The 12,492-nt window shown below is 28.6% G+C and overlaps 1 protein-coding gene across 4 annotated transcripts in view; it reads right to left on the minus strand.

Moving 5' to 3' along the window:
• LOC135142125 (protein phosphatase Slingshot) overlaps nt 1–12,492 on the minus strand; it is an 82,799-nt gene that overhangs the window by 55,807 nt on the left and 14,500 nt on the right. The gene's annotated exons all lie outside the window — the stretch shown is intronic.

Below are 12,492 nucleotides of genomic sequence, written 5' to 3' on the forward strand. Positions count from 1 at the left end.
TTGTACATACATTGGATGACAACATTTGTGATGAATTCCACGCATTAGGATCAATGATCATAATCACCCCACTTAATCATTAATCTACAAAACCATTTCAGAAACTACACTCAAGATTTTTCAACTGAACACTGAACTGTGGAACACAAAATTGTAAAGACGCCTTTCATCGAATTGTTCAAATATAAAAAGGAACAGCGTACGGGTGTGTAAAATATGATTGAAAATTTAACGTTTCGTAGAGAAACAAATTTTGTGGCGTGAAGTAAGAAATAAAATTCTTATCAGCAGATTTATTTAACAATCACGTAATTAATTCGTACCTATTACGAAAAATCCCACAATTAATTATTGCTTTTAACGAACCTGAATCACGCGTACAAATTCGAAGTTTTTGCCAAAAGCTAATGAGGAAACTAAAAAAAAATTATATCATACATATAATCAGACACACAGTACACTCACACTGATAAGCGGTTAATTACTGTTATCCAACACATTTATTCTACGAACTAACAGATGGTTGAAGTGACAACAATTTAGTTCCAAATTCCAAAATTATTTAAGGAATAGATAAACTCTTGATAGAAAAAAAGAAGAATTTAAAACTCATTTTTATAGACTCAAAATTCTCACCTTTTGACCATCCAGGGTATCGGAAAATGTTTGTTTATAAGGACGAATTTTAAATTTAAACAGTAATTAAAAATTGTAAATTGCAGGGTTGGTCGTCAGTCAATCGACTAATATATAGTTTCATCATGTTGATTACCGCCTTACAAACAAAAACAATTTAATATTTTTACAGATGACCTTCGGTGAAATTCGTCATAGAATAATCTAAAACCGCCCCTGTTCACCATTTGCCGACCGCCAGGGTTCGACCGAGGGTCCATATTTTATGGTTTTATAAATTATGGGCTTAGGCTTTTTCACTAACGTAATTCATGCGAATCCTAAAGGATTTAGTTGTCATATTAATAATAATCGGTTACAAATTACGTATATTCTGGACTTCACTAATACCCAACAGAGTTCGTTTAATGATTTTTGATATTTCAACTCTTATTTTTCTGGATCTGGTTTTTAGAGGTCCCCGAAGTTTCACGTTCTAAAAATATGTTTTCAAAAATTATTTCGATATAAATTCCCTCGTCTTTGAAGTGTAGTCCGACATATCCCGCTTCTTTAAAAAATTATAAATTTTCGTTTCTCCTCTCTATAAAGTAAAAACTAGTGGCATAATTAACACCCTATTAAGATGAAGGACAAATTTTGATTAACGATTTACTAGGCTTTCAATAACCTTAAAATATTTGCAAGATTTCACAGCATTCGGTCAAAACTCAACACGGATTCATGAATCAGATATGCAGGAGTATGTTATTTCATAAAATTTAGAACTTATCATGCTTCCTGTAACCTTGAAATGTTTGCAAGATTTTCAAAGTTAAATTGCAAAATGCTGTTACACAATCTTGATTTTTTTTGCCAAAAATCTGGATGTCTAGGGAAAAGTGAACACGGATTCAGAAACCACATATGAAGGAGTATCGTATTTTATAAAATTGAAATGTTAATTACTAACTATAAATTTTGTAGCTGACGTCATCCTCCTGTTGGTGAGGTTGTATATCCAAATTTTAGTTAGCGTTTTACCATCTACACGATATTCCTAATACACGTATAAAATTTGAAAACACTCGATCCAGAACTTTCGGAAAGCATCTATAAAAAAAAATCGGTATTCTAGGAGTCATCAGTGGTAAGTCGTCCAATAGGCTCGATTACAATACTTCCTTAGCTGGAGGCCAGGAATTAAAATAAATAAAATCATACAATACAAAAGTAAATCCCGGCAAGGAAAAGTTTCCTTCGAAATTATTGTTGGAAAAACTCGGTTGTGAGGTATAAAATTTGCAATTTTTTAATTAAAACCTTACTGCAGTCATAAATATATTCTGCGCACGGTGATGTCGTGATTTCGAATAAATTTCATACAAACAATTTAATAATCCAATAAATATATTATACAAATTATTTGGATATCATTCAACTATTTGGTCCAAATGGGTTACAGTGTATTGAATTCTGCGGTCAAACCGCTGAAACTCAAATTACTGCATACATTTAAAATTTAGTTTTAAAGTCATCTTTAACAGCGGGTCATAATTTACGCACAACGCAAAACGTTTCTCGCGACATCCTCCATAAAACAGCAGTTTTATAGAAACCTCTATAAAACTGACATAAAACCCAAATAAAATCTTTAACATTTAAGACGTTTCCTGCGAACTTGCTATAAATGACTATTCGATTACACTATGCTCACATGACATACTACAAAACAATCAGTCAGTCATAAATGAAGGTTAAAAATTCCACATTTGCATTAAAGTCTAAGCAATTAATCAAACTCTTGTTGACAAACCTCCAAGTGCAAGTGTACACCAAAAAAAGAAATTTTTTAAATTCCTTTTAAATTAACATATTAATGCGAATTCGTTCTCCTCGAACCGCAAGTCGAGAAAACGCATTAATTAAACACGGGTTACTTTATATCAACATTAAAACGTCGAAGGAAATACAGCTATTGTCGAATTACTCATTAAATTATTCGCAAGGATCTCGTACTTTATTGCTGTAAAAAAACGTGGTTCAAGTCGGTAATCTGAACCACCTCCAACATCAACATTTCTGCCTCATGTCCCGACCACAAAACAATACACCTTTTAACGAGCAACGAATATGCAAGCCCATGTCTTGATTAAGTTTCGGTTCTTGGCCCGTGGTGGTTTTTGGTCATTGAACCATCCGCGTTATTCTTGGTTTACGTCCGCGAAAAATGTATCTAGACGGAACTCGGTGGTGATAACTTAACCATTTGGGTTTTTTCTTCGCTGTCTTGCACGATTACGATAGGAAGAACCGCATGCATGTGATCAACGGTTGAGTGAACTCCGTTTTTGCCGGTTTTATGTTAACTAATTAAAGCTCATGAATCATGTTATTATGGCACTTAATTATGCATGTATGAGGAGTGTTAGTGTAGGAATCGTATGTGCTTGATTACAAATAATTACATATGTGGTGAACGGTTCTTTCGACCCGATAGAATTGCACATCTTGTGCAACGACCTAGCTTAAAAGGAAAAAGAGAGAACAGAACCGTCTGCGGTGGAGTGTTTTGCTTTTGCTCGTTCGCTGGCTTGCCAAGAGATTCGGGAGGTTGGTTATTGAAAAAAGAGCCAAAAAGTGGCAATTATGGAAGGACTCGTGGACGCTTGGAGCAAGTGAACCACGAAACTGCTTGGGTGCGGTCACTAGTTTTCCATTTTTACTTCCTGAGCGTAAGCCAATCGAATCTATCGGACGACTTGTCACTTTCATGTTTTTTCGACGTTTCATGACCTCTATAGTATGAAAAAATATGATCTCCCGTTTCAGCTGTCTGTCGTCTGTCGTTTGACACATAATCTCCGAACCACTGGACATATTGACATTAAATTTTGTATGCAAATATTTATGGAATATCACGTAGATGGTAAAACGCTAACTAAAATTTGGATAAATAACCCCACCAACAATGAGATGGCGTCATCTGCAAAATTTACAATACATTTTTTAAATTTTATAAATTAAGATACTCCTGCATTTGTGATGTATGAATTCGTGTTTAGTTTTCACCCTAGACATCCAGATTTTTGGAAAAAAATCAAATATAACAGCATTTAGCAATTAAACTGCAAAACCAAATGCTCTAAAATCCTGCAAGCGTTTTAAGGTTATGATAATTGTGGTAAATAATTAATCAAAATTTATTCGTTTATCCCGTCCCAAAAAATTGATGACGTCATCACGAAATTTTGTGCAATAAATCCTCTCTGAAATATGCAAATATTTTTGACTGTTTATCAATGCTTTCATAGTTTTTAGAATTACTTATATAGACTGACTTAAAAAAATTAATGAACGAGGAAATTTATTCTATTAATTAAATCAAGAACGGCTACGTATTTCCATTTTCTCAAAAATTTAGAAATGCAGTGTATACTGCACCTGAAACAATGGCGTAGCAACGCTTCTTTACATTTACTTTAATATTACATACATATATTTAAGGGTTATCATAAAAAAATTAAATTCGAAAAATCTGGCTTTTCGACCAACTTTTTGACATGATTTTCGATTTTTCTATTTTTCCCTTTTTCAATTTTTCGTTTTTCCAACTTTAATTTTTTTAATTTTTCAATTTCTCGACTTCGCAATTCTTTAATTCTTCAATTTGCAATTTTTGAATTTTCGATTTTTCAGTTTCCCAATTTTTAATTTTTCATTTTTTCGATTTTATAACACAATTTTTCGTTTTTTCATTTGCTTTATTATTCAATGTTTCTTTCGATTTTATAATTTTGCGTTTAGTCAATTTTTCAAATTTTCAATCCAAATTTTCCCAATTTTAAATTTTACAATTTTTTGGGTGTCCAGTTATCCGATTTTCCGATTTCTTTAATTTTCCATGCGATTTTACAATACATCTTTGATTTTTTCGATTTTGCAATTTTTAATCTTTCAATTTTTTAATTTTTCGTTTCTTCAATTTTTCGAGTTCTCGATTTCCAATTTTTAGATTCTTCTAAGTTTTCATTTTATACTTTTTCGGCTTTTCCTTTTTGATGTTTCAATTGTACAATGTTGAAAAATCGAAAAATGTAAAATGGAAAAACCAAAAAAATCTAAAAAAAAATTAAAAACAAGACATGAAAACACGAAAAAATTAAACATTGAAAACCAAAAATGGGGAATCTTAAATATCGAAAAAAATTAATGAATCGATAAATTGGAAAGAAAAAAAACGAATCGAATAAATAAAAAAGTTTAAAAATCCAATTTTTGAAAAATGGAAAAATTCTAAGATAGTGAAATTGAAAAGATCAATAAGTTTAAAAATTACAGAGTTATTAGAAAAGCAGGAAAATCGAGAATCTGAAAAATCTTAAATTTGAAAAAACGAAAAATTTAAAAATCTGAAAATGGAAAATCCAAAATTTCAAACCTGAAAATTTTGAAAAAATGAAAGATTTCAAATTGAAAAAAAAAATTATAAAATCAAAACATTTAAAAACCGAAAAATTAAATAAATTAAGACAATAAAAAACCGAAACGAAAAATTGCAAATCCAAAAATTGAAATCTCGTGAAATTGGAAATCCAAATATTCCAAAATCTAAAACACGGTTTCCAGAAGCTCAATTATATTTGTTTGCGAATAAATTTTTAACATGGTACCACGTGACCGGCTCTACGCCAATAAGACGTCGCTAAACGCCTGGTTAAAACTTAATTCAGTTAAAATATTCTATAAACTGCCTCTTAAAACTGAAACATCCAAAAGTTGGAAAATCAAAAAATTAAAAAATTTTAAAATGAAAACTAAAACAGAGTTGCATATCGCAAAATTGAAGAAACTAAGAAAAATGAGCAATTGAAAAATTGCAAATCGAAAAATTGAAATTGAAAAAAAATTATAAAATCGGAATACTGAAAAATGAAAAAACTGTAAAAATAAAGCAAATAAAAAACCGAAACGAAAAATTGCAAAGCAAAAATGTAAAGAAATGAAAAATTGAAGAAACGAAAAACAGGAAAATCGAGAAACTCAAAAATCTAAAATTGAAAAAACGAAAAATTTAAAAATCTGAAAATGGAAAATCCAAAATTTCAAACCTGAAAAATTTGAAAAAATTAAAGATTTCAGATTGAAAAAAAAGAAAAAATATAAAATCAAAACATCCAAAAACCGAAATATTAAAAAAATTACGACAAAAAACCGAAACGAAAAATTGGAAATCCAAAAACTGAAATCTCGTGAAATTGGAAATCCAAAAATTCCAAAATCTAAAACTCGGTTTACAGAAGCTCAATTATATTTGTTTGCGAATAAATTGTTAACATGCTACCACGTGACCGACTATACGCCAATAAGACGTCGCTAAACGCCTGGTTAAAACTTAATTCAGTTAAAATTTTCTATAAACTGGCTCTTAAAATTGAAACATCCAAAAGTTGAAAAATCAAAAAATTAAAAAATTTAAAAATGAAAACTTGCACAGTTGCATATCGTAAAATTGAAGAAACAAAGAAAAATTGCAAATAGAAAAATTGAAATTGAAAAAAAAATTATAAAATCGGAATACTGAAAAATGAAAAAATTGTAAAAATAAAACAAATAAAAAACCGAAACGAAAAATTGCAAAGCAAAAATGTGAAGAAATGAAAAATTGAAGAATCAAAAAATTGAAAAGCAGAAACAATAAAAAAATCCATTAATTGAAAATGGGAAAAATTCTAAAATTGAAGGTGAAATATTTAAAAAATTATTATTATTACATTTTACATACTTAAAATAAAAACTAGAAAAACTGCAAATCAAAAAATAAAGAAACTAAAAGTTGAAAAATAGAAAAATTGAAAACCGAAAAACTGCAAATCGAAAAATTGAAAAATGTTATGTTGAAAACGGGAAAATTATAAAATTAGAACACTGAAAAAGCGAAACGAAAAATTGCAAACCGAAAAAATTGAAAATTTAAAAATGAAAACTTTCAGAGTTGCATATCGTAAAACTGAAAAAACAAGACAAAAGAACCGACGAACAAAACTGAAACGAAAAATGGAAACATAGGAAAATTGAACATTAAAATTTGACATTTTTAATTGAAAAATTGCAAAATCTAAAGATTGAAACATTTAAAAGTTAGAAAATCGAAAAACTGAAAACTTCAAAAATGAATACTCGAGAAATTTTTAACCAAAAAATTTCAAAATCTAAAAACTGAATAAACAAAAGACTGAAAAACTGAAAAAACGGAAATCGAAAAATTGAAACGAAAAACTGAAAAGATTAAAATTGAAAAAACAAAAAATTAGGAAATCGAAACATTGAAAAATCGAATAACTGAAAAAATAAAGAAAATAAAAGAGCGAAACCAAAAATTACAAATCAAAAAATGAAGAAACGAAAACATGAAAAATCATGATACTGAAAAGTCTAAAACTGAATAAACGAACAATTAAAAAAATCTAAATGTTGAAAAATAGGAAAATTGAAAACTGAAAAACTGCAAATAGAAAAATTGAAAAATTTTACGTTGAAAAAAGAAAAATTAGAAAATTAGAACACGGAAAAAGCGAAACGAAAAATTGCAAATCGAAAAAATTGAAAATCTAAAAATGAAAACTTGCAGAGTTGCATATCGTAAAACTGAAGAAACAAAAAAAATGATATATTGAAAAATTTCAAATCGGAAAACTGAAAAAACAACGCAAAAGAACCGATGAACAAAACTGAAACGAAAAATGGAAAAATCGGAAAATTGAACATTAAAATTTGACATTTTTAATTGAAAAATTGCAAAATCCAAAGATTGAAACATTTAAAAGTTAGAAAATCGAAAAACTGAAAACTTCAAAAATGAATAGTCGAGAAATTTTTAACCAACAAATTTCAAAATCTAAAAACTGAATAAACAAAAGACTGAAAAACTGAAAAAAAAACGCAAATCGAAAAATTGAAGAAACGAGAAACTGAAAAGATTAAAATTGAAAAAACAAAAAATTATGAAATCGAAACATTGAAAAATCGAATACTGAAAAATAAAGAAAATAAAAGAGCGAAACCAAAAATTGCAAATCAAAAAATTGAAAAATTCAAAAGTTGGAAAACTGAAAAATATCCAAACTTAACTAGAAAAATTGCAAATCGAAAAACTGAAGAAAAATAAAAAAAAGAAAAACTGAAGGAAAAAAAAAGCTTAGGGGGTATTCCTATTTGTGCTCCTGGTTTCTACTTTCTAGAGGGAATCAGAAAACCAAAATCGTAAATAATTTTTATAATTTTTTAAAGAAGCGGGATTTTTTGTTTCTTCTATACGGAAATCATTGGAATATCCAAAAATTTTCGATCTGCTGAAGGCAAGTTTACAGAGTATTTGTGTAGATAAATTGCCCAAATTTTTATCTCTCGTTAACAGCCGATTGTTTTAAATTCCCGCTCGAAATCTTGTATAGAACAGTCGCACATAATTCAACTGCCGACATCCCTCGAGCAATAATACTAGAGTTTTCAAAGATCACGTAAAAATCACGCACTTTTACAACTCCATCTATTCGATAAACGGTCTTAGTATACATAAAATCCTAAAAAATGTCTTCAAAAAAAAAAAAACTCGAACTGATCAGGTTATTTGGTAGGTTTAGAAGGGTATATTTGTCAAATTTTAATTAAAATTATACTATCTAGATGACAAAATGGTAAGCAAAGTTTAAAGAAGTGCTGTTTAAACAGTTTAAATTTATTTTTGTCCAACAGCATCAACATCAAAACCTTTCAAGATTACGTGACAAAAATTGCCTTAATAAATTCGCATTTCTAAACCCCAATATGGGTTCTTATCAAGCTCTTTGTGCTATCTATAAACGATGATAAAAATGTACCTCGTTTAGTAGCAAAATTTCAATCAAAAATGCGGCTTCGGAAAAAGAAAAATGCTTCGTATTCTTGTTTCCGATACGATCTCGCAGTTCGTATCCCTCTTGGCCCAATATTTTTTTTCCACTTGTATCTAAAACCGCCTTAGTCCACTTTTCATCTCGCTGGGGCACCTTTTTTCGGCAAATTAATAGCCTTTTAACTTTTAACAAGAGAGAACACATAACAACATAACCTGCGGCGTCGGTCCGTGGACAAACAAACCGCAAAATTTCACTTCGAAATCGGGCGCTTTTGTACGATTCCATAATAGCAAAAGTAGGACGCGGTGTTGATTAAAACGGATGCGCTTTGGTTTCGTTGCATACGACCACCCTTTTTCTTTTTCGATGGCATTGCGGCTCCTACGTTTATGTCTTAATTAAGAATTTTATGTGGAAGCACGGGTTTCAGATTTGGTCCGACGAAAACCGTTTCGAAACCGGGCTGACTGTCATTAGCATTGTGAATAAAAATTCACAGAGATGGTATAATCAAAACGAAAATAACTGTGTTTTGTCGGAGAGGAGAAAGCAGAGATGTAGTGTAACCCGTAATCGGGTTATTAGCACCCTTCATCAAGGAACTTTGATGTCATTGTACGAATTAATGGACGGAGAGAAGTAGTTTTGACAGGACAATGGTGGGTTGTATGGGTTGGGTCAGTTTTCTATGCTGATTGCGGTTTTTTGTGGACAGTTTTTGATGTATTTAGTTCAGAGATCGGGCTGATTTGAGCTTGAGGTAATTAATTCGTACTCACGAAAATCATGCAGTGTACCTGTTGGATTGTACAGTTGGTTAGGAATAAATAAATAATAGGTGTGGGGTCAGATTTCTACGAGAAACATTTTCTTTTTGTTAGTTGGGTGTAGCTTTAGTTTTTTGCTTTATCTCGAAAAAACATATGCCATATATTTTAAAGGACACGTTAAGAGAAAAACTAGAACACACACTAGAAGAAAGCCAGAGCGGATTCACAAGAAAGAGAGGAACAAATAAAGATATTCATATTTAGACAAATATCGGCGAAAGCGATTAGAACCGGAAGATTGATAGAAACATGTTTTATAGATATGGAGTTCCATAAAAAAAAGAGAAACCGTTTGGAAAACATTAGAAGAAAGAAAACTTGGCAAAGGGCTAATTTACAATACACAAAGCCAATAGCGCAAAACTAAAAGTTTTGAAACGAAGAATCAAACCGGTTTAAAAAATTGGTCGATGGTTATTTCAAGCGAGCTTTGAAAAACTAAAAATTTTTTTGGGATTTTTCATATCATCTACAGTGTAAAAGCCGCAGCATTTGTGACTTGAATTTTTCAATTCATTAATTTTTCATTTTTTTGTTTCTTCAGTTTTTCGACTTACAAGTTTCTCAGTTTTCCAATTTTTGAATTTTTCAATTTTTCGATTTGACTTTCTCCAGTTTTCAATTTTTCGTTTCTTCAATTTCTGATTTGGAATTTTTCTAGTTTTCAATTTAAATATGTAATAATAATAATCATAATTTTTAAAATTTTTCGCTTTTTCAATTTCATGATTTTAGAATTTTTCCACTTTTCAGTCATTGGATTTTAAAACTTTTTCGATTTCATTCGTTTTTTTTTCCAATTTTCGATTAATTAATATTTTTCGATTTTTAGTTTTTCATTGTTTCAATTTTTCGTTTATTCAGTTCTTCTATTTGCAACTTTTCCATTTTTTTCATTTTGCAATTTCTTCTTTTTTCAGTTTCTCATTTTTTTATTTTTTCCGATATTTTAGTTTTTTTATTTTAAATTTTTCGATTTTGAAAAAAATTGCAAAATTGAAATATCAAAAATGAAAAAATAAAAAGATATCAATCGAAAACTTGGAAATCAAGAACTTGAAAAATTGATGAAACGAAAAATTAAAAAATCGACAGTTTAAAAATTGAGAAACTTAAGAATCGAAAAACTGCAAAATTGAAAACGAAATATGTATTCGATGTATGTCCAAAAATTTCATAATTGAAAAATTTTAAAATTGGAGAGGAATTGAAACATCAAAGATTGAAACTTTGAAAAATTGAATAATCGTAGCTTTTTTGACTTGGATTTTAAAATTTTTCAACTTTTCATTCATTTGTTTCTTCAGTTTTTACATTTTGCAATTGTTCGATTTAATTTTCTCGAGTTTTCACTTTTTAAATTTTTAATTTCTTCTATTTTTGATTTGTAATTTTTCTAGTTTTCATTTTAAATATGCAGGTAATATGTTATAATCATAATTTTTAAATAATTTCACCTTTTCAATTTCACGATTTTAGAATTTTCCACTTTTCAATTATGTACCTATTGGATTTTAAAACTTTCTCATTTGTGATTTTTCAATTTTTGGGTTTTTCCAATTTTTCGTTTTCATTCGTTTTTTGTTCTTTCCAATTTTTGATTAATTAATATTTTTCGATATTTAAGTTTCTCGATTTTTATTTTTTCATTGTTTCGTCGCTTCAGTTCTTTTATTTGCAATTTTTCCATTTTTTTCATTTTGCAATTTCTTCTGTTTTCAGTTTTTCATTTTTTATTTTTTCCAATACTTTACTTTTTTGATTTTAAATTTTTCGATTTTGAAAAAAATTGTAAAAATTGTAAAATTGAAATATCAAAAATGAAGCGAAAGTCCAAAAATTGCTTACGAGAATTGAAAAATTTAAAAATTGGAAAATCGAAATTGAATAACTGCAGCTTTTTTGACTTTTTCAATTCTTCAATTTTTTATTCTTTTCGTTTCTTCAGTTTTTAAATTTTGCAATTTTTGATTTAATTTTCTCGAGTTTTCAATTTTTAAATTTTTAATTTTTCGTTTCTACAATTTTTGATTTACAATTTTTCTAGACTTCATTTTAAATATGTAATAATCATAATTTTTAAAATATTTTGCTTTTTCAATTTTACGATTTTAGAGTTTTTCCATTTTTCAATGATTGGGTTTTATTAAACTTTTTCATTTATTATATTTTTCAATTTCTCCATATTTAATTTTTAATTTTTCCATCTTTCGGTGATAAAATTTTTCGACTTTACGTACAAATTTTGAAGTTTTCAATTTTTCCATTGGATTCTTTTCTTCTTCTTTCCATTTTACGGGTCATTATTTTTTTCCATTTTTAAGTTTCGAGACTTTGGTTTTTCAACGTTTCAATTTTTTCGTTTCTTCAGTTCTGATTTGCAATTTTTCGATTTTCCACGTTATTCGATTTTGCAATTTTTGTTTTTTTTTTCACTTTTCCGGTTTTTTAATGATGCGATTTCATAATTTTTTGTTTTTTCAATATCAATTTTACATTTTTCTTTTGTTTCTTCAATTTCACGATTTCGAGTTTTCATTGTTAAATTTTTCAGTTTCTCTGTTTTCCAACTTTTGGATGTTTCAATTTTTAGATTTGGCAATTTTTCGTTTCGGTTCTTCAATGTGATTTCTTTTCAATTTTTGAATTTTTCGATATCCAATTTTCGGTTTTTCAATTTCGGATTTCTTAATTTTTCGTTTTTTCAATTTTGGATATTTCAGTTTCCCATTATGTATTCTATCTTTTAGTTTTTCGATTTTTATAAGAATTAAAAGAAAATGGAAAAATTGCAAAATTTTAGAATTGAAAAATCAAAAATCAAAAAACGAAGAAGTATAAAATGAAAACTTTGAAAATTCAAAAATCGAAAGATTAAAAATTGAGAAACTAAAAAATTGAAAAAGTGCAAAATCGAAATAAAAACAAAAATGTATAACTGAAATACGGACGATTGAAGAAATCGGAAAATCGGATAATTGGAAATCCAAAGCGCAAACTGAAAAATTAAAAAATTGTAAAATCGAGGAATCAAAAGATCAAAGATTGAAAATCTGAAAAATTGAATAAACGGAAAATTATATAATCGAAAGTATATTAAAGTATTTATTCAACGGGCATAGCCCACATACGAAATATAGTACAAAGAA

The sequence above is a fragment of the Zophobas morio genome, unplaced genomic scaffold (genome assembly GCF_036711695.1).
Source record: "Zophobas morio isolate AGI-343-1 ecotype UQ-CSIRO unplaced genomic scaffold, CSIRO_AGI_Zmor_V1 ptg000004l, whole genome shotgun sequence".
Classification (NCBI taxonomy): Eukaryota; Metazoa; Arthropoda; class Insecta; order Coleoptera; family Tenebrionidae; genus Zophobas; species Zophobas morio.